At 37.6% G+C, this 24,712-nt stretch overlaps 1 protein-coding gene across 1 annotated transcript in view; it reads right to left on the bottom strand.

The window, feature by feature from the left end:
• Ltn1 (E3 ubiquitin-protein ligase listerin) overlaps positions 1–24,712 on the bottom strand; it is a 154,557-nt gene that overhangs the window by 1,000 nt on the left and 128,845 nt on the right. The gene's annotated exons all lie outside the window — the stretch shown is intronic.

Here is a 24,712-nt window from a genome sequence, read left to right as displayed (position 1 = left end):
AGCTGAAAATTTTTTGTTTCAAAATTGAAAGTTAAGATAATCAAACACTTCTATACTTGAAATAATCATGGAATATATATCATACTGCTCTCAGTTACCATTATATATTCAGTAAATACGATGCAAAGATCAAAAACATTTTAAAAATGACTTAATTTAACAGCTTAATTGAATGCCATAAAGATGACTAAATGTTATTTTATCACCAGATTTGTATTCAGCAGGAAAAACTCTTCTTATAATGAGTTTTGAGAGGAAATCTATTTTTCTGAGACAAATACCAAAAACTGAAGGTAATGGTTCAGGGAATTTTTCAAGTCAAAAAAACTATTTGTTTCAAGATTGAAACATGAGATATTCAAACACTTCTATACTTGAAATAATCATTTAACATATATCATAATGCTCTCAGTTACTGATGCATACCCAGTAAATATGATGCAAAGGATTAGAAAACATTTTAAAATTGACTTCAAGTAACAGCTTAATTGAAGGTTGTAAAGAGGACTAAACAATATTTCAACACCAGATTTGTATTCAACATATAGGGTGTTTGGGTCGAGGTGGTGTGCAAAGTGAGAGGGTTAGGGAAAATGATTTGGTAAACAGAGAAGAGGTAGTAAAAGCTTTGCGGAAGATGAAAGCCGGCAAGGCAGCAGGTTTGGATGGTATTGCAGTGGAATTTATTAAAAAAGGGGGTGACTGTATTGTTGACTGGTTGGTAAGGTTATTTAATGTATGTATGACTCATGGTGAGGTGCCTGAGGATTGGCGGAATGCGTGCATAGTGCCATTGTACAAAGGCAAAGGGGATAAGAGTGAGTGCTCAAATTACAGAGGTATAAGTTTGTTGAGTATTCCTGGTAAATTATATGGGAGGGTATTGATTGAGAGGGTGAAGGCATGTACAGAGCATCAGATTGGGGAAGAGCAATGTGGTTTCAGAAGTGGTAGAGGATGTGTGGATCAGGTGTTTGCTTTGAAGAATGTATGTGAGAAATACTTAGAAAAGCAAATGGATTTGTATGTAGCATTTATGGATCTGGAGAAGGCATATGATAGAGTTGATAGAGATGCTCTGTGGAAGGTATTAAGAATATTTGGTGTGGGAGGCAAGTTGTTAGAAGCAGTGAAAAGTTTTTATCGAGGATGTAAGGCATGTGTACGTGTAGGAAGAGAGGAAAGTGATTGGTTCTCAGTGAATGTAGGTTTGCGGCAGGGGTGTGTGATGTCTCCATGGTTGTTTAATTTGTTTATGGATGGGGTTGTTAGGGAGGTAAATGCAAGAGTCTTGGAAAGAGGGGCAAGTATGAAGTCTGTTGGGGATGAGAGAGCTTGGGAAGTGAGTCAGTTGTTGTTCGCTGATGATACAGCGCTGGTGGCGGATTCATGTGAGAAACTGCAGAAGCTGGTGACGGAGTTTGGTAAAGTGTGTGGAAGAAGAAAGTTAAGAGTAAATGTGAATAAGAGCAAGGTTATTAGGTACAGTAGGGCTGAGGGTCAAGTCAATTGGGAGGTGAGTTTGAATGGTGAAAAACTGGAGGAAGTGAAGTGTTTTAGATATCTGGGAGTGGATCTGTCAGCGGATGGAACCATGGAAGCGGAAGTGGATCATAGGGTGGGGGAGGGGGCGAAAATTTTGGGAGCCTTGAAAAATGTGTGGAAGTCGAGAACATTATCCCGGAAAGCAAAAATGGGTATGTTTGAAGGAATAGTAGTTCCAACAATGTTGTATGGTTGCGAGGCGTGGGCTATGGATAGAGTTGTGCGCAGGAGGATGGATGTGCTGGAAATGAGATGTTTGAGGACAATGTGTGGTGTGAGGTGGTTTGACCGAGTAAGTAACGTAAGGGTAAGAGAGAGGTGTGGAAATAAAAAGAGCGTGGTTGAGAGAGCAGAAGAGAGTGTTTTAAAATGGTTTGGGCACATGGAGAGAATGAGTGAGGAAAGATTGACCAAGAGGATATATGTGTCGGAGGTGGAGGGAACGAGGAGAAGAGGGAGACCAAATTGGAGGTGGAAAGATGGAGTGAAAAAGATTTTGTGTGATCGGGGCCTGAACATGCAGGAGGGTGAAAGGAGGGCAAGGAATAGAGTGAATTGGAGCGATGTGGTATACAGGGGTTGACGTGCTGTCAGTGGATTGAATCAAGGCATGTGAAGCGTCCGGGGTAAACCATGGAAAGCTGTGTAGGTATGTATATTTGTGTGTGTGGACGTGTGTATGTACATGTGTATGGGGGGGGGTTGGGCCATTTCTTTCGTCTGTTTCCTTGCGCTACCTCGCAATACGCGGGAGACAGCGACAAAGTATAAAAAAAAAAAAATAATAATAAAAAGAAAATATATTTTTCTGAGAAAATTCCCAAAATAGTTATTTTGTTTTGTCGCTGTCTCCCGCGTTTGCGAGGTAGCACAAGGATACAGATGAAAGAATGGCCCAACCCACCCACATACACATGTATATACATACACATCCACACACGCAAATATACATACCTATACACCTCAATGTATACATATATATACACACACAGACATATACATATATACACATGTACATAATTCACACTGCCTTTATTCATTCCCATCGCCACCTCGCCACACATGAAATAACAACCCCTTCCCCCCCTCATGTGTGCGAGATAGCGCTAGGAAAAGACAACAAAAGCCCCATTTGTTCACACTCAGTCTTTAGCTGTCATGTAATAATGCACCGAAACCACAGCTCCCTTTCCACATCCAGGCCCCACACAACTTTCTATGGTTTACCCCAGACGCTTCACATACCCTGGTTCAATCCATTGACAGCACGTCGACCCCAGTATACCACATTGTTCCAATTCACTCTATTCCTTGCCTGCCTTTCACCCTCCTGCATGTTCAGGCCCCGATCACTCAAAATCTTTTTCACTCCATCTTTCCACCTCCAATTTGGTCTCCCACTTCTCCTCGTTCCCTCCACCTCTGACACATATATCCTCTTTGTCAATCTTTCCTCACTCATTCTTTCCATGTGACCAAACCATTTCAAAACACCCTCTTCTGCTCTATCAACCACACTCTTTTCATTTCCACACATCTCTCTTACTTTATTATTACTTACTCGATCAAACCACCTCACAAAACATATTGTCCTCAAACATCTCATCTCATTTTTCTGAGAAAATTCCCAAAAATTGAAGGTAATAGTTCACGGTATTTTTTAGCTAAAAAAACCTTTTGTTTTAAAATTGAAACATGAGATATTCAAACACTTCTATACCTAAAATACTCATGAAAACTATATAATGCTATCATACTATATAAAACTATATAATGCTATCACCGATACATACTCAGTAAATATGATGGAAAGGAACAGAAATATTTCGAAACTGACTTCATTTAACAGTTTAACTGAGTGTTATTAAGGGGATTAAACGTTATTTCAACACCAGATTTGTATTCAGCATGAAAAATACTTCTTATAATGAGTTTATAAAGGGTCCTTTTTAGCTCCAAAAACTTTGTTTCAAAATTTAAAGATAAGATATTCAAACACTTCTATACTTGAAAAAATCATGAAAAATATATCATAATGCTATCAGTTACCAACAAATGCTCAAAAAATACAATACAAAGGAACAGAAACATTTTCAAAAATTTCATTTAACAGCTTAATTGAAGATCATTAAGAGGACTAAACATTATTTTCATGCCAGATTTGAATTCAGCATGAAAAATACTTCTTATAATGAGTTTTTAAATGAAATCTATTTTACTGAGAAAAGTACCAAAAATTGAATGGGATTTTTTTGTTGAAAAAACTTTTGTTTCAAAATTGAAAGATAAGATAATCAAACACTTCTATACTTAAATCATGAAAAATATATCATAAAGCTATCAGTTACCAGTATATTCTCAGTAAATATGATGCAGAGTAACAGAAATATTTTAAAATTGACTCCATTTAACAGTTTAATTGAGTGTCATTCAGAGGACTAAATGTTATTTAAACACCATATTTGTATTCAGAATGAAAAATACTTCTTATAATGAGTTTTTAAATGAAATCTATTTTACTGAGAAAAGTACCAAAAACTGAAAGGTATTTTTTAGTTGAAAAAACTTTTTGTATCAAAATTGAAAGATGAGATATTCAAACACTTCTATACTTGAAATAATCATGGAAAATATATCATAAAGCTATCAGTTACCAGTATATTCTCAGTAAATATGATGCAAAGGAGCAAAAAATATCTTAAAATTGACTTCATTTTACAGTTTAAATGAGTGTCATTAAGAGGACTAAACATTATTTTAACACCGGATTTGAATTCAGCATGAAAAATACTTATAATAATGAGATTTTAAAGGAAATCTATTTTGTGAAAAAAAGCCAAAAACTGAAGGTATTTTTTTAGCTGAAAATTTTTTGTTTCAAAATTGAAAGATGAGATATTCAAACACTTCTATACTTGAAAAAATCATGAAAAATATATCATAAAGCTATCAGTTACCAGTATATTCTCAGTAAATATGATGCAGAGTAACAGAAATATTTTAAAATTGACTTCATTTTACAGTTTAAATGAGTGTCATTAAGAGGACTAAACATTATTTTAACACCGGATTTGAATTCAGCATGAAAAATACTTCTTATAATGAGTTTTTAAAGGAAATCTATTTTGTGAAAAAAAGCCAAAAACTGAAGGTATTTTTTAGTTGAAAAAACTTTTTGTATCAAAATTGAAAGATGAGATATTCAAACACTTCTATACCTGAAATAATCATGGAAAATATATCATAAAGCTATCAGTTACCAGTATATTCTCAGTAAATATGATGCAGAGTAACTGAAATATTTTAAAATTGACTTCATTTAACAGCTTAACTGAAGGTCATTAAGAGGACTAAACATTATTTCAACACCGTATTTGTATTCAGAATGAAAAATACTTCTTATAATGAGTTTTTAAAGGAAATCTATTTTGTGAAAAAAAGCCAAAAACTGAAGGTATTTTTTAGTTGAAAAAACTTTTTGTATCAAAATTGAAAGATGAGATATTCAAACACTTCTATATTTGAAATAATCATGAACTATATATCATAAAGCTATCAGTTACTGATATATTTTTTTTTTTTTTGCTTTGTTGCTGTCTCCCGCGTTTGCGAGGTAGCGCAAGGAAACAGACGAAAGAAATGGCCCAACCCCCCCCATACACATGTATATACATACGTCCACACACGCAAATATACATACCTAACAGCTTTCCATGGTTTACCCCAGACGCTTCACATGCCTTGATTCAATCCACTGACAGCACGTCAACCCCGGTATACCACATCGCTCCAATTCACTCTATTCCTTGCCCTCCTTTCACCCTCCTGCATGTTCAGGCCCCGATCACACAAAATCTTTTTCACTCCATCTTTCCACCTCCAATTTGGTCTCCCTCTTCTCCTCGTTCCCTCCACCTCCGACACATATATCCTCTTTGTCAATCTTTCCTCACTCATTCTCTCCATGTGCCCAAACCATTTCAAAACACCCTCTTCTGCTCTCTCAAACCACGCTCTTTTTATTTCCACACATCTCTCTTACCCTTACGTTACTTACTCGATCAAACCACCTCACACCACACATTGTCTCAAACATCTCATTTCCAGCACATCCATCCTCCTGCGCACAACTCTATCCATAGCCCACGCCTCGCAACCATAACAACATTGTTGGAACCACTATTCCTTCAAACATACCCATTTTTGCTTTCCGAGATAATGTTCTCGACTTCCACACATTCTTCAAGGCTCCCAGAATTTTCGCCCCCTCCCCCACCCTATGATCACTTACGCTTCCATGGTTCCATCCGCTGCCAGATCCACTCCCAGATATCTAAAACACTTCACTTCCTCCAGTTTTTCTCCATTCAAACTCACCTCCCAATTGACTTGACCTCAACCCTACTGTACCTAATAACCTTGCTCTTATTCACATTTACTCTTAACTTTCTTCTTCACACACTTTACCAAACTCAGTCACCAGCTTCTGCAGTTTCTCACATGAATCAGCCACCAGCGCTGTATCATCAGCGAACAACAACTGACTCACTTCCCAAGCTCTCTCATCCACAACAGAGTTCATACTTGCCCCTCTTTCCAAAACTTCTTGCATTCACCTCCCCTAAAAAACCCCATCCATAAACAAATTAAACAACCATGGAGACATCACACACCCCTGCCGCAAACCTACATTCACTGAGAACCAATCACTTTCCTCTCTTCCTACACGTACACATGCCTTACATCCTCGATAAAAACTTTTTCACTCCATCTTTCCACCTCCAATTTGGTCTCCCTCTTCTCCTCGTTCCCTCCACCTCCGACACATATATCCTCTTTGTCAATCTTTCCTCACTCATTCTCTCCATGTGCCCAAACCATTTCAAAACACCCTCTTCTGCTCTATCAACCACACTCTTTTCATTTTCCACACATCTCTCTTACCCTTACGTTACTTACTCGATCAAACCACCTCACACCACACATTGTCTCAAACATCTCATTTCCAGCACATCCATCCTCCTGCGCACAACTCTATCCATAGCCCACGCCTCGCAACCATAACAACATTGTTGGAACCACTATTCCTTCAAACATACCCATTTTTGCTTTCCGAGATAATGTTCTCGACTTCCACACATTCTTCAAGGCTCCCAGAATTTTCGCCCCCTCCCCCACCCTATGATCCACTTCCGCTTCCATGGTTCCATCCGCTGCCAGATCCACTCCCAGATATCTAAAACACTTCACTTCCTCCAGTTTTTCTCCATTCAAACTCACCTCCCAATTGACTTGACCTCAACCCTACTGTACCTAATAACCTTGCTCTTATTCACATTTACTCTTAACTTTCTTCTTCACACACTTTACCAAACTCAGTCACCAGCTTCTGCAGTTTCTCACATGAATCATGCTGACAAAATATATTTTTTTTTTTTTTTTGCTTTGTTGCTGTCTCCCGCGTTTGCGAGGTAGCGCAAGGAAACAGACGAAAGAAATGGCCCAACCCCCCCCATACACATGTATATACATACGTCCACACACGCAAATATACATACCTAACAGCTTTCCATGGTTTACCCCAGACGCTTCACATGCCTTGATTCAATCCACTGACAGCACGTCAACCCCGGTATACCACATCGCTCCAATTCACTCTATTCCTTGCCCTCCTTTCACCCTCCTGCATGTTCAGGCCCCGATCACACAAAATCTTTTTCACTCCATCTTTCCACCTCCAATTTGGTCTCCCTCTTCTCCTCGTTCCCTCCACCTCCGACACATATATCCTCTTGGTCAATCTTTCCTCACTCATTCTCTCCATGTGCCCAAACCATTTCAAAACACCCTCTTCTGCTCTCTCAAACCACGCTCTTTTTATTTCCACACATCTCTCTTACCCTTACGTTACTTACTCGATCAAACCACCTCACACCACACATTGTCCTCAAACATCTCATTTCCAGCACATCCATCCTCCTGCGCACAACTCTATCCATAGCCCACGCCTCGCAACCATAACAACATTGTTGGAACCACTATTCCTTCAAACATACCCATTTTTGCTTTCCGAGATAATGTTCTCGACTTCCACACATTCTTCAAGGCTCCCAGAATTTTCGCCCCCTCCCCCACCCTATGATCCACTTCCGCTTCCATGGTTCCATCCGCTGCCAGATCCACTCCCAGATATCTAAAACACTTCACTTCCTCCAGTTTTTCTCCATTCAAACTCACCTCCCAATTGACTTGACCCTCAACCCTACTGTACCTAATAACCTTGCTCTTATTCACATTTACTCTTAACTTTCTTCTTCACACACTTTACCAAACTCAGTCACCAGCTTCTGCAGTTTCTCACATGAATCATGCTGACAAAATATATTTTTTTTTTTTTTTTTTTGCTTTGTTGCTGTCTCCCGCGTTTGCGAGGTAGCGCAAGGAAACAGACGAAAGAAATGGCCCAACCCACTCCATACACATGTATATACATACGTCCACACACGCAAATATACATACCTAACAGCTTTCCATGGTTTACCCCAGACGCTTCACATGCCTTGATTCAATCCACTGACAGCACGTCAACCCCGGTATACCACATCGCTCCAATTCACTCTATTCCTTGCCCTCCTTTCACCCTCCTGCATGTTCAGGCCCCGATCACACAAAATCTTTTTCACTCCATCTTTCCACCTCCAATTTGGTCTCCCTCTTCTCCTCGTTCCCTCCACCTCCGACACATATATCCTCTTGGTCAATCTTTCCTCACTCATTCTCTCCATGTGCCCAAACCATTTCAAAACACCCTCTTCTGCTCTATCAACCACACTCTTTTCATTCCACACATCTCTCTTACCCTTACGTTACTCACATCGATCAAACCACCTCACACCACACATTGTCCTCAAACATCTCATTTCCAGCACATCCATCCTCCTGCGCACAACTCTATCCATAGCCCACGCCTCGCAACCATAACAACATTGTTGGAACCACTATTCCTTCAAACATACCCATTTTTGCTTTCCGAGATAATGTTCTCGACTTCCACACATTCTTCAAGGCTCCCAGAATTTTCGCCCCCTCCCCCACCCTATGATCCACTTCCGCTTCCATGGTTCCATCCGCTGCCAGATCCACTCCCAGATATCTAAAACACTTCACTTCCTCCAGTTTTTCTCCATTCAAACTCACCTCCCAATTGACTTGACCTCAACCCTACTGTACCTAATAACCTTGCTCTTATTCACATTTACTCTTAACTTTCTTCTTCACACACTTTACCAAACTCAGTCACCAGCTTCTGCAGTTTCTCACATGAATCATGCTGACAAAATATATTTTTTTTTTTTTTGCTTTGTTGCTGTCTCCCGCGTTTGCGAGGTAGCGCAAGGAAACAGACGAAAGAAATGGCCCAACCCACCCCCATACACATGTATATACATACACATCCACACACGCAAATATACATACCTAACAGCTTTCCATGGTTTACCCCAGACGCTTCACATGCCTTGATTCAATCCACTGACAGCACGTCAACCCCGGTATACCACATCGCTCCAATTCACTCTATTCCTTGCCCTCCTTTCACCCTCCTGCATGTTCAGGCCCCGATCACACAAAATCTTTTTCACTCCATCTTTCCACCTCCAATTTGGTCTCCCTCTTCTCCTCGTTCCCTCCACCTCCGACACATATATCCTCTTTGTCAATCTTTCCTCACTCATTCTCTCCATGTGCCCAAACCATTTCAAAACACCCTCTTCTGCTCTCTCAAACCACGCTCTTTTTATTTCCACACATCTCTCTTACCCTTACGTTACTTACTCGATCAAACCACCTCACACCACACATTGTCCTCAAACATCTCATTTCCAGCACATCCATCCTCCTGCGCACAACTCTATCCATAGCCCACAGCCTCGCAACCATACAACATTGTTGGAACCACTATTCCTTCAAACATACCCATTTTTGCTTTCCGAGATAATGTTCTCGACTTCCACACATTCTTCAAGGCTCCCAGAATTTTCGCCCCCTCCCCCACCCTATGATCCACTTCCGCTTCCATGGTTCCATCCGCTGCCAGATCCACTCCCAATATCAAAAACACTTCTATACTTTAATCATGAAAAATATATCATAAAGCTATCAGTTACCAGTATATTCTCAGTAAATATGATGCAGAGTAACAGAAATATTTTAAAATTGACTTCATTTTACAGTTTAAATGAGTGTCATTAAGAGGACTAAACATTATTTCAACACCGTATTTGTATTCAGAATGAAAAATACTTCTTATAATGAGTTTTTAAAGGAAATCTATTTTGTGAAAAAAAGCCAAAAACTGAAGGTATTTTTTTAGCTGAAAATTTTTTGTTTCAAAATTGAAAGATGAGATATTCAAACACTTCTATACCTGAAATAATCATGGAAAATATATCATAAAGCTATCAGTTACCAGTATATTCTCAGTAAATATGATGCAGAGTAACAGAAATATTTTAAAATTGACTTCATTTTACAGTTTAAATGAGTGTCATTAAGAGGACTAAACATTATTTTAACACCGGATTTGAATTCAGCATGAAAAATACTTATAATAATGAGATTTTAAAGGAAATCTATTTTACTGAGAAAAGTACCAAAAACTGAAAGGTATTTTTTAGTTGAAAAAACTTTTTGTATCAAAATTGAAAGATGAGATATTCAAACACTTCTATACTTGAAAAAATCATGAAAAATATATCATAAAGCTATCAGTTACCAGTATATTCTCAGTAAATATGATACAAAGGAATAGAAAATAATTTAAAATTGACTTCATTTTACAGTTTAAATGAGTGTCATTAAGAGGACTAAACATTATTTTAACACCGGATTTGAATTCAGCATGAAAAATACTTCTTATAATGAGTTTTTAAATGAAATCTATTTTACTGAGAAAAGTACCAAAAACTGAAGGTATTTTTTTAGCTGAAAATTTTTTGTTTCAAAATTGAAAGATAAGATAATCAAACACTTCTATACCTGAAATAATCATGGAAAATATATCATAAAGCTATCAGTTACCAGTATATTCTCAGTAAATATGATGCAGAGTAACAGAAATATTTTAAAATTGACTTCATTTTACAGTTTAAATGAGTGTCATTAAGAGGACTAAACATTATTTCAACACCGTATTTGTATTCAGAATGAAAAATACTTCTTATAATGAGTTTTTAAAGGAAATCTATTTTGTGAAAAAAAGCCAAAAACTGAAGGTATTTTTTTAGCTGAAAATTTTTTGTTTCAAAATTGAAAGATAAGATAATCAAACACTTCTATACCTGAAATAATCATGAACTATATATCATAAAGCTATCAGTTACCAGTATATTCTCAGTAAATATGATGCAAAGGATTAGAAAACATTTTAAAATTGACTTCATTTTACAGTTTAAATGAGTGTCATTAAGAGGACTAAACATTATTTCAACACCGTATTTGTATTCAGAATGAAAAATACTTCTTATAATGAGTTTTTAAAGGAAATCTATTTTGTGAAAAAAAGCCAAAAACTGAAGGTATTTTTTAGTTGAAAAAACTTTTTGTATCAAAATTGAAAGATGAGATATTCAAACACTTCTATATTTGAAATAATCATGAACTATATATCATAAAGCTATCAGTTACTGATATATTTTTTTTTTTTTTGCTTTGTTGCTGTCTCCCGCGTTTGCGAGGTAGCGCAAGGAAACAGACGAAAGAAATGGCCCAACCCCCCCCATACACATGTATATACATACGTCCACACACGCAAATATACATACCTAACAGCTTTCCATGGTTTACCCCAGACGCTTCACATGCCTTGATTCAATCCACTGACAGCACGTCAACCCCGGTATACCACATCGCTCCAATTCACTCTATTCCTTGCCCTCCTTTCACCCTCCTGCATGTTCAGGCCCCGATCACACAAAATCTTTTTCACTCCATCTTTCCACCTCCAATTTGGTCTCCCACTTCTCCTCGTTCCCTCCACCTCCGACACATATATCCTCTTTGTCAATCTTTCCTCACTCATTCTCTCCATGTGCCCAAACCATTTCAAAACACCCTCTTCTGCTCTATCAACCACACTCTTTTCATTCCACACATCTCTCTTACCCTTACGTTACTTACTCGATCAAACCACCTCACACCACACATTGTCTCAAACATCTCATCTCATGTTTCTGAGAAAATTCCCAAAAATTGAAGGTAATAGTTCACGGTATTTTTTAGCTAAAAAATTTTTTCTTTCAAAATTAAAAGATTAAATTTTCAAACACTTCTATATTTGAAATAATCATGGAAAATATATCATAATGCTATCAGTTACCAACAAATGCTCAAAAAATACAATACAAAGGAACAGAAATATTTTAAAACTGACTTCATTTAACAGCTTAACTGAAGGTCATTAAGAGCACTAAACATTATTTTGAATCAAAACTGAAAGATGAGATAATAAAATACTTCTATACTTGAAATAATCATGAACTATATATCATAAAGCTATCAGTTACTGATATATTTTTTTTTTTTTTTGCTTTGTTGCTGTCTCCCGCGTTTGCGAGGTAGCGCAAGGAAACAGACGAAAGAAATGGCCCAACCCACCCCCATACACATGTATATACATACGTCCACACACGCAAATATACATACCTAACAGCTTTCCATGGTTTACCCCAGACGCTTCACATGCCCTGATTCAATCCACTGACAGCACGTCAACCCTGGTATACCACATCGATCCAATTTACTCTATTCCTTGCCCTCCTTTCACCCTCCTGCATGTTCAGGCCCCGATCACACAAAATCTTTTTCACTCCATCTTTCCACCTCCAATTTGGTCTCCCACTTCTCCTCGTTCCCTCCACCTCCGACACATATATCCTCTTGGTCAATCTTTCCTCACTCATTCTCTCCATGTGCCCAAACCATTTCAAAACACCCTCTTCTGCTCTCTCAAACCACGCTCTTTTTATTTCCACACATCTCTCTTACCCTTACGTTACTTACTCGATCAACCACCTCACACCACACATTGTCCTCAAACATCTCATTTCCAGCACATCCATCCTCCTGCGCACAACTCTATCCATAGCCCACGCCTCGCAACCATAACAACATTGTTGGAACCACTATTCCTTCAAACATACCCATTTTTGCTTTCCGAGATAATGTTCTCGACTTCCACACATTCTTCAAGGCTCCCAGAATTTTCGCCCCCTCCCCCACCCTATGATCCACTTCCGCTTCCATGGTTCCATCCGCTGCCAGATCCACTCCCAGATATCTAAAACACTCACTTCCTCCAGTTTTTCTCCATTCAAACTCACCTCCCAATTGACTTGACCTCAACCCTACTGTACCTAATAACCTTGCTCTTATTCACATTTACTCTTAACTTTCTTCTTCACACACTAAAGAGTTGTTTTGTTCACGATTCTATGTGAATCAATAATTTTAATATTTCATTAATGTTCATAATGAGAGAAGACTTATGTACATGTTTATTTTCTGTTATTTCTTCAAATATGTATTTATTTAGAGAGACTTTATCTTTGTTTAACAACGTTGAAAACCCTGTATAAGGCAAATTGTGTTTATGTTTGCTATGGGATTTACGTTTAAGAATCAATAAATTCATCAATTGGGTGTGGAGGACTACACTGGATGAGCAAGGCCTACTTGTAAGTGGTATAATCATAAGCAATTTATATAGATATACTTATTAATAGCTTCTGCAACTTACACTTCAAAAACATTTGTAACTAGGCACAATTGGTCTAATAAGCAAGAGGACTGCAGGAGTTATTCTGTCTCCTTCATCATGAATAGTTTTTAACATGAAAAATACATTCTATTGTCTATTTACTTTCTGATACTATGAGATAATTATTTTGCTATCCACTATAGCTACTGGTATTAATCTTTTTTTTTTTTTTAAAGCTGGAATTACAATAACTTCATTATTAAACATAAAAAAATATGAATTTATATATTTGATTTTTATAAAAAATGCACATGAAATATGACACATTACTTTGACAAGTGTACCTTAATTTTATCTTCCTGAAAGCTAAAGTTTATACAGTATATAACCTTTCAGTTCATTTTATAATTCTTCTCAGCTTAAATATGAGAACTCCGAAACATAAGAAAGAGTTACAGTATGTGACTACTTAAAGTATAAGGAACAGTTGCAGTATGTAACATCATATTTCAAGTTTAAATGCACTACAATAGACTTCTGCACAGAGGACAGGTTGAATTGTTGCTGCTGGTGAACCACTTGTACTGAAAAAAGAAAAAAAAAAATAAAACAATATATATTTGACAATCTAATATCCAGCTTCATAGCAGAAGAACTGCTGGCAAATATGTGAATAACATCTAAGTACATGAATGAGGAAATGCTTGGTAAATAACTCACAAATGCATAAGATGTAATTTTCCAAACACTTCTATACTTGAAATAATCATGGAAAATAATATCTAATGCGTCAGTACTACCTGATACATACTCAGTAAATATGATACAAAGGAATAGAAAATAATTTAAAATTGACTTCATTTAACAGCTTAACTGAAGGTCATTAAGAGCACTAAACATTATTTTAACACCGGATTTGAATTCAGCATGAAAAATACTTATCATAATGAGTTTTTAGTGGAAATCTATTTTACTGAAAAAAAGTACCAAAAACTTATAGGTATTTATTAGCTGAAAATTTTTTGTTTCAAAATTGAAAGTTAAGATAATCAAACACTTCTATACTTGAAATAATCATGGAAAATATATCATAATGCTATCAGTTACCAACAAATGCTCAAAAAATACAATACAAAGGAACAGAAATATTTTAAAATTGACTTCATTTTACAGTTTAAATGAGTGTCATTAAGAGGACTAAACATTATTTTAACACCGGATTTGAATTCAGCATGAAAAATACTTCTTATAATGAGTTTTTAAAGGAAATCTATTTTACTGAGAAAAGTACCAAAAACTGAAAGGTATTTTTTAGTTGAAAAAACTTTTGTTTCAAAATTGAAAGATGAGATATTCAAACACTTCTATACTTGAAATAATCATGGAAAATATATCATAATGCTCTCAGTTACTGATGCATACCCAGTAAATATGATGCAAAGGATTAGAAAACATTTTAAAATTGACTTCAAGTAACAGCTTAATTGAAGGTTGTATAGAGGACTAACATTTTCAACAACAGATTGTTATTCAACATATAGGTTTGTTTGGGTCGAGTTGGTGTGGCAAAGTTGAGAGGGTTAGGGAAAATGATTTGTAAACAGAGAAGAGGTAGTGAAAGCTTTGCGGAAGATGAAAGCCGGCAAGGCAGCAGGTTTGGATGGTATTGCAGTGGAATTTATTAAAAAAGGGGTGACTGTATTGTTGACTGGTTGGTAAGGTTATTTAATGTATGTATGACTCATGGTGAGGTGCCTGAGGATTGGCGGAATGCGTGCATAGTGCCATTGTACAAAGGCAAAGGGGATAAGAGTGAGTGCTCAAATTACAGAGGTTAACTTTGTTGAGTATTCCTGGTAAATTATATGGGAGGGTACTGATTGAGAGGGTGAAGGCATGTACAGAGCATCAGATTGGGGAAGAGCAGTGTGGTTTCAGAAGTGGTAGAGGATGTGTGGATCAGGTGTTTGCTTTGAAGAATGTATGTGAGAAATACTTAGAAAAGCAAATGGATTTGTATGTAGCATTTATGGATCTGGAGAAGGCATATGATAGAGTTGATAGAGATGCTCTGTGGAAGGTATTAAGAATATTTGGTGTGGAGGCAAGTTGTTAGAAGCAGTGAAAAGTTTTTATCGAGGATGTGTACGTGTAGGAAGAGAGGAAAGTGATTGGTTCTCAGTGAATGTAGGTTTGCGGCAGGGGTGTGTGATGTCTCCATGGTTGTTTAATTTGTTTATGGATGGGGTTGTTAGGGAGGTAAATGCAAGAGTTTTGGAAAGAGGGTAAGTATGAAGTCTGTTGGGGATGAGAGAGCTTGGGAAGTGAGTCAGTTGTTGTTCGCTGATGATACAGCGCTGGTGGCTGATTCATGTGAGAAACTGCAGAAGCTGGTGACTGAGTTTGGAAAAGTGTGTGGAAGAAGAAAGTTAAGAGTAAATGTGAATAAGAGCAGGTTATTAGGTACAGTAGGGTTGAGGGTCAAGTCAATTGGGAGGTGAGTTTGAATGGAGAAAAACTGGAGGAAGTGAAGTGTTTTAGATATCTGGGAGTGGATCTGTTCAGCGGATGGAACCATGGAAGCGGAAGTGGATCATAGGGTGGGGGAGGGGGCGAAAATTTTGGGAGCCTTGAAAAAATGTGTGGAAGTCGAGAACATTATCTCGGAAAGCAAAAATGGGTATGTTTGAAGGAATAGTGGTTCCAACAATGTTGTATGGTTGCGAGGCGTGGGGCTATGGATAGAGTTGTGCGCAGGAGGATGGATGTGCTGGAAATGAGATGTTTGAGGACAATGTGTGGTGTGAGGTGGTTTGATCGAGTAAGTAATAATAAGGTAAGAGAGATGTGTGGAAATAAAAAGAGCGTGGTTGAGAGAGCAGAAGAGGGTGTTTTGAAATGGTTTGGGCACATGGAGAGGATGAGTGAGGAAAGATTGACCAAGAGGATATATGTGTCGAGGTGGAGGGAACGAGGAGAAGTGGGAGACCAAATTGGAGGTGGAAAGATGGAGTGAAAAAGATTTTGTGTGATCGGGGCCTGAACATGCAGGAGGGGTGAAAGGAGGGCAGATAGAGTGAATTGCTCGATGTTTTTTTTTTATTATATATTTTATACTATTTTTTTTTTTTGTGTTTCTTAAACTGGTATACAGGGTGTTGCGTGCTGTCAGTTGATTGAATCAAGGATGTGAAGCGTCCCGGGGTAAACCAATGGAGGAAAAGCTGTGTAGGTATGTATATTTGCGTGTGTGGACGTATGTATATACATGTGTATGGGGTGGGGGTTGGGCCATTTCTTTCGTCTGTTTCTTGCGCTACCTCGCAAACGCGGGAGACAGCGACAAAGTATAAAAAAAAATAAAAAAAAAAAAAAAAAAGTTTCTAAAAAGAAATGGAAAAAGAATGGAAAAAGGTGAGAACAATGGAAGTAAGGGGAGTGGGGGAGGAATGGGATGTATTTAGGGAATCAGTGATGGATTGCGCAAAAGATGCTTGTGGCATGAGAAGAGTGGGAGGTGGGTTGATTAGAAAGGGTAGTGAGTGGTGGGATGAAGAAGTAAGAGTATTAGTGAAAGAGAAGAGAGAGGCATTTGGACGATTTTTGCAGGGAAAAAATGCAAATGAGTGGGAGATGTATAAAAGAAAGAGACAGGAGGTCAAGAGAAAGGTGCAAGAGGTGAAAAAAAGGGCAAATGAGAGTTGGGGTGAGAGAGTATCATTAAATTTTAGGGAGAATAAAAAGATGTTCTGGAAGGAGGTAAATAAAGTGCGTAAGACAAGGGAGCAAATGGGAACTTCGGTGAAGGGCGCAAGTGGGGAGGTGATAACAAGTAGTGGTGATGTGAGAAGATGGAGTGAGTATTTTGAAGGTTTGTTGAATGTGTTTGATGATAGAGTGGCAGATATAGGGTGTTTTGGTCGAGGTGGTGTGCAAAGTGAGAGGGTTAGGGAAAATGATTTGGTAAACAGAGAAGAGGTAGTGAAAGCTTTGCGGAAGATGAAAGCCGGCAAGGCAGCGGGTTTGGATGGTATTGCAGTGGAATTTATTAAAAAAGGGGGTGACTGTATTGTTGACTGGTTGGTAAGGTTATTTAATGTATGTATGACTCATGGTGAGGTGCCTGAGGATTGGCGGAATGCGTGCATAGTGCCATTGTACAAAGGCAAAGGGGATAAGAGTGAGTGCTCAAATTACAGAGGTATAACTTTGTTGAGTATTCCTGGTAAATTATATGGGAGGGTACTGATTGAGAGGGTGAAGGCATGTACAGAGCATCAGATTGGGGAAGAGCAGTGTGGTTTCAGAAGTGGTAGAGGATGTGTGGATCAGGTGTTTGCTTTGAAGAATGTATGTGAGAAATACTTAGAAAAGCAAATGGATTTGTATGTAGCATTTATGGATCTGGAGAAGGCATATGATAGAGTTGATAGAGATGCTCTGTGGAAGGTATTAAGAATATATGGTGTGGGAGGAAAGTTGTTAGAAGCAGTGAAAAGTTTTTATCGAGGATGTAAGGCATGTGTACGTGTAGGAAGAGAGGAAAGTGATTGGTTCTCAGTGAATGTAGGTTTGCGGCAGGGGTGTGTGATGTCTCCATGGTTGTTTAATTTGTTTATGGATGGGGTTGTTAGGGAGGTGAATGCAAGAGTTTTGGAAAGAGGGGCAAGTATGAAGTCTGTTGGGGATGAGAGAGCTTGGGAAGTGAGTCAGTTGTTGTTCGCTGATGATACAGCGCTGGTGGCTGATTCATGTGAGAAACTGCAGAAGCTGGTGACTGAGTTTGGAAAAGTGTGTGGAAGAAGAAAGTTAAGAGTAAATGTGAATAAGAGCAAGGTTATTAGGTACAGTAGGGTTGAGGGTCAAGTCAATTGGGAGGTGAGTTTGAATGGAGAAAAACTGGAGGAAGTGAAGTGTTTTAGATATCTGGGAGTGGATCTGGCAGCGGATGGAACCATGGAAGCAGAAGTGGATCATAGGGTGGGGGAGGGGGCGAAAATCCTGGGGGCCTTGAAGAATGTGTGGAAGTCGAGAACATTATCTCGGAAAGCAAAAATGGGTATGTTTGAAGGAATAGTGGTTCCAACAATGTTGTATGGTTGCGAGGCGTGGGCTATGGATAGAGTTGTGCGCAGGAGGATGGATGTGCTGGAAATGAGATGTTTGAGGACAATGTGTGGTGTGAGGTGGTTTGATCGAGTGAGTAACGTAAGGGTAAGAGAGATGTGTGGAAATAAAAAGAGCGTGGTTGAGAGAGCAGAAGAGGGTGTTTTGAAGTGGTTTGGGCACATGGAGAGGATGAGTGAGGAAAGATTGACCAAGAGGATATATGTGTCGGAGGTGGAGGGAACAAGGAGAAGAGGGAGACCAAATTGGAGGTGGAAAGATGGAGTGAAAAAGATTTTGTGTGATCGGGGCCTGAACATGCAGGAGGGTGAAAGGAGGGCAAGGAATAGAGTGAATTGGAGCGATGTGGTTTACCGGGGTTGACGTGCTGTCAGTGGATTGAAGCAGGGCATGTGAAGCGTCTGGGGTAAACCATGGAAAGCTGTGTAGGTATGTATATTTGCGTGTGTGGACGTATGTATATACATGTGTATGGGGGGGGGGGGTTGGGCCATTTCTTTCGTCTGTTTCCTTGCGCTACCTCGCAAACGCGGGAGACAGCGACAAAGTATAATAAAAAAAAAATAATAATAAAAAGAAAATATATTTTTCTGAGAAAATTCCCAAAACAGTTATTTTGTTTTGTCGCTGTCTCCCGCGTTTGCGAGGTAGCACAAGGATACAGACGAAAGAATGGCCCAACCCACCCACATACACATGTATATACATACACATCCACACACGCAAATATATATACCTATACACCTCAATGTATACATATATATACACACACAGACATATACATATATACACATGTACATAATTCACACTGCCTTTATTCATTCCCATCGCCACCTCGCCACACATGAAATAACAACCCCTTCCCCCCTCATGTGTGCGAGATAGCGCTAGGAAAAGACAACAAAAGCCCCATTTGTTCACACTGTCTTTAGCTGTCATGTAATAATGCACCGAAACCACAGCTCCCTTTCCACTTCCAGGCCCCACACAACTTTCTATGGTTTACCCCAGACGCTTCACATGCCCTGGTTCAATCCATTGACAGCACGTCGACCCCGGTATACCACATTGTTCCAATTCACTCTATTCCTTGCCTGCCTTTCACCCTCCTGCATGTTCAAGCCCCGATCACTCAAAATCTTTTTCACTCCATCTTTCCACCTCCAATTTGGTCTCCCACTTCTCCTCGTTCCCTCCACCTCTGACCCATATATCCTCTTTGTCAATCTTTCCTCACTCATTCTTTCCATGTGACCAAACCATTTCAAAACACCCTCTTCTGCTCTATCAACCACACTCTTTTCATTTCCACACATCTCTCTTACCTTATTATTACTTACTCGATCAAACCACCTCACACCACATATTGTCCTCAAACATCTCATCTCATTTTTCTGAGAAAATTCCCAAAAATTGAAGGTAATAGTTCACGGTATTTTTTAGCTAAAAAACCTTTTGTTTTAAAATTGAAACATGAGATATTCAAACACTTCTATACCTAAAATACTCATGAAAACTATATAATGCTATCATACTATATAAAACTATATCATGCTATCACCGATACATACTCAGTAAATATGATGGAAAGGAACAGAAATATTTCGAAACTGACTTCATTTAACAGTTTAACTGAGTGTTATTAAGGGGATTAAACGTTATTTCAACACCAGATTTGTATTCAGCATGAAAAATACTTCTTATAATGAGTTTATAAAGGGTCCTTTTTAGCTCCAAAAACTTTGTTTCAAAATTTAAAGATAAGATATTCAAACACTTCTATACTTGAAAAAATCATGAAAAATATATCATAATGCTATCAGTTACCAACAAATGCTCAAAAAATACAATACAAAGGAACAGAAATATTTTAAAATTGACTTCATTTAACAGCTTAACTGAAGGTCATTAAGAGGACTAAACATTATTTCAACACCGTATTTGTATTCAGAATGAAAAATACTTCTTATAATGAGTTTTTAAATGAAATCTATTTTACTGAGAAAAGTACCAAAAACTGAAGGTATTTTTTAGTTGAAAAAACTTTTTGTATCAAAATTGAAAGATAAGATAATCAAACACTTCTATACTTAAATCATGAAAAATATATCATAAAGCTATCAGTTACCAGTATATTCTCAGTAAATATGATGCAGAGTAACAGAAATATTTTAAAATTGACTTCATTTTACAGTTTAAATGAGTGTCATTAAGAGGACTAAACATTATTTCAACACCGTATTTGTATTCAGAATGAAAAATACTTCTTATAATGAGTTTTTAAAGGAAATCTATTTTGTGAAAAAAAGCCAAAAACTGAAGGTATTTTTTTAGCTGAAAATTTTTTGTTTCAAAATTGAAAGATAAGATAATCAAACACTTCTATATTTGAAATAATCATGGAAAATATATCATAAAGCTATCAGTTACCAGTATATTCTCAGTAAATATGATGCAGAGTAACAGAAATATTTTAAAATTGACTTCATTTTACAGTTTAAATGAGTGTCATTAAGAGGACTAAACATTATTTTAACACCGGATTTGAATTCAGCATGAAAAATACTTATAATAATGAGATTTTAAAGGAAATCTATTTTGTGAAAAAAAGCCAAAAACTGAAGGTATTTTTTTAGCTGAAAATTTTTTGTTTCAAAATTGAAAGATGAGATATTCAAACACTTCTATATTTGAAATAATCATGGAAAATATATCATAAAGCTATCAGTTACCAGTATATTCTCAGTAAATATGATGCAGAGTAACAGAAATATTTTAAAATTGACTTCATTTAACAGCTTAACTGAAGGTCATTAAGAGCACTAAACATTATTTTAACACCGGATTTGAATTCAGCATGAAAAATACTTATAATAATGAGATTTTAAAGGAAATCTATTTTACTGAGAAAAGTACCAAAAACTGAAAGGTATTTTTTAGTTGAAAAAACTTTTTGTATCAAAATTGAAAGATGAGATATTCAAACACTTCTATACCTGAAATAATCATGAACAATATATCATAAAGCTATCAGTTACCAGTATATTCTCAGTAAATATGATACAAAGGAACAGAAATATTTTAAAATTGACTTCATTTTACAGTTTAAATGAGTGTCATTAAGAGGACTAAACATTATTTCAACACCGTATTTGTATTCAGAATGAAAAATACTTCTTATAATGAGTTTTTAAAGGAAATCTATTTTGTGAAAAAAAGCCAAAAACTGAAGGTATTTTTTAGTTGAAAAAACTTTTTTTTTAAATTTTCCAAAAGAAGGAACAGAGGGGGCCAGGTGAGGATATTCCAAAAAAGGCCCAGTCCTCTGTTCCTAATGCTACCTCGCTAACGTGGGAAATGGCGAATAGTTTAAAAGAAAAGAAAGTCTGTGTGTGTATATATATGTGTACATTGAGATGTATGGGTATGTATATTTGCATGTGTGGACGTGTATGTATAAACATGTGTATGGGTGTGGGTTGGGCCATTTCTTTCGTCTGTTACCTTGTGCTACCTCGCAAACGCGGGAGACAGCGACAAAGCAAAATAAATAAAATAAAAATTTGTATTTAGAATGAATTCAGCACGAAAAATATTTCTTATAATGAGTTTCTAAAGGAAAATCTTTTTTTCTACGAAAAATGCCAAAAATTAAAGGTAATAGTTCAGGGTATTTTTTTGCTCAAAAAACTTCTTGTTTTAAAATTGAAAGATAACATATTCAAACACTTCCATACTTGAAATAATCACGGAAAATATATCATAATGCTCTCTGTCACCAATACATGCCCAGTAAATATGATACAAAGGATCAAAAAATATTTAAAATTGAATTCACTGAACACCAAAATTAAATGTCATAAAATAAAGACAACTACATGATATTCTAACACCACTGTATTCAGCATGAAAAATACTTATAATAATGAGATTTTAAAGGAAATCTATTTTGTGAAAAAAAGCCAAAAACTGAAGGTAACACTGTTGTTCAGGGTATTTCTTAGCTCAAAAATTTTTTCTTTCAAAATTGAAAGATAAAATTTTTAAAAACTTCTATATTTGAAATAATCATGGAAAATATATCAATGTTCTCAGTACCCAATACATACTCAGAAAATACGATACAAAGGAACAGAAAATATTTTAAAACTGACTTCATTTAACAGCTTAACTGAAGGTCATTAAGAGCACTAAACATTATTTTGAATCAAAACTGAAAGATGAGATAATAAAATACTTCTATACTTGAAATAATCATGAACAATATATCATAAAGCTATCAGTTACTGATATATTTTTTTTTTTTTTTGCTTTGTTGCTGTCTCCCGCGTTTGCGAGGTAGCGCAAGGAAACAGACGAAAGAAATGGCCCAACCCACTCCCATACACATGTATATACATACGTCCACACACGCAAATATACATACCTACACAGCTTTCCATGGTTTACCCCAGACGCTTCACATGCCCTGATTCAATCCACTGACAGCACGTCAACCCTGGTATACCACATCGATCCAATTTACTCTATTCCTTGCCCTCCTTTCACCCTCCTGCATGTTCAGGCCCCGATCACACAAAATCTTTTTCACTCCATCTTTCCACCTCCAATTTGGTCTCCCACTTCTCCTCGTTCCCTCCACCTCCGACACATATATCCTCTTGGTCAATCTTTCCTCACTCATTCTCTCCATGTGCCCAAACCATTTCAAAAGACCCTCTTCTGCTCTCTCAACCACGCTCTTTTTATTTCCACACATCTCTCTTACCCTTACGTTACTTACTCGATCAAACCACCTCACACCACACATTGTCCTCAAACATCTCATTTCCAGCACATCCATCCTCCTGCGCACAACTCTATCCATAGCCCATGCCTCGCAACCATACAACATCGTTGGAACCACTATTCCTTCAAACATTCCCATTTTTGCTTTCCGAGATAATGTTCTTGACTTCCACACATTCTTCAAGGCTCCCAGGATTTTTGCCCCCTCCCCCACCCTATGATCCACTTCCGCTTCCATGGTCTCATCCGCTGCCAGATCCACTCCCAGATATCTAAAACACTTTACTTCCTCCAGTTTTTCTCCATTCAAACTTACCTCCCAATTGACTTGACCCTCAACCCTACTGTACCTAATAACCTTGCTCTTATTCACATTTACTCTTAACTTTCTTCTTTCACACACTTTACCAAACTCAGTCACCAGCTTCTGCAGTTTCTCACATGAATCAGCCACCAGCGCTGTATCATCAGCGAACAACAACTGACTCACTTCCCAAGCTCTCTCATCCCCAACAGAGTTCATACTTGCCCCTCTTTCCAAAACTCTTGCATTCACCTCCCTAACAACCCCATCCATAAACAAATTAAACAACCATGGAGACATCACACACCCCTGCCGCAAACCTACATTCACTGAGAACCAATCACTTTCCTCTCTTCCTACACGTACACATGCCTTACATCCTCGATAAAAACTTTTCACTGCTTCTAACAACTTGCCTCCCACACCATATATTCTTAATACCTTCCACAGAGCATCTCTATCAACTCTATCATATGCCTTCTCCAGATCCATAAAAGCTACATACAAATCCATTTGCTTTTCTAAGTATTTCTCACATACATTCTTCAAAGCAAACACCTGATCCACACATCCTCTACCACTTCTGAAACCACACTGCTCTTCCCCAATCTGATGCTCTGTACATGCCTTCACCCTCTCAATCAATACCCTCCCATATAATTTACCAGGAATACTCAACAAACTTATACCTCTGTAATTTGAGCACTCACTCTTATCCCCTTTGCCTTTGTACAATGGCACTATGCACGCATTCCGCCAATCCTCAGGCACCTCACCATGACTCATACATACATTAAATAACCTTACCAACCAGTCAACAATACAGTCACCCCCTTTTTTAATAAATTCCACTGCAATACCATCCAAACCTGCTGCCTTGCCGGCTTTCATCTTCCGCAAAGCTTTTACTACCTCTTCTCTGTTTACCAAATCATTTTCCCTAACCCTCTCACTTTGCACACCACCTCGACCAAAACACCCTATATCTGCCACTCTATCATCAAACACATTCAACAAACCTTCAAAATACTCACTCCATCTCCTTCTCACATTACCACTACTTGTTATCACCTCCCCATTTGCGCCCTTCACTGAAGTTCCCATTTGCTCCCTTGTCTTACGCACTTTATTTACCTCCTTCCAGAACATCTTTTTATTCTCCCTAAAATTTAATGATACTCTCTCACTCCAAC

Source organism: Panulirus ornatus, chromosome 17, assembly GCF_036320965.1.
Source record: "Panulirus ornatus isolate Po-2019 chromosome 17, ASM3632096v1, whole genome shotgun sequence".
NCBI lineage: Eukaryota > Metazoa > Arthropoda > Malacostraca > Decapoda > Palinuridae > Panulirus > Panulirus ornatus.
Note: the sequence above shows the minus strand (reverse complement) of the source record. Positions and strands in the feature narration are given on the sequence as shown.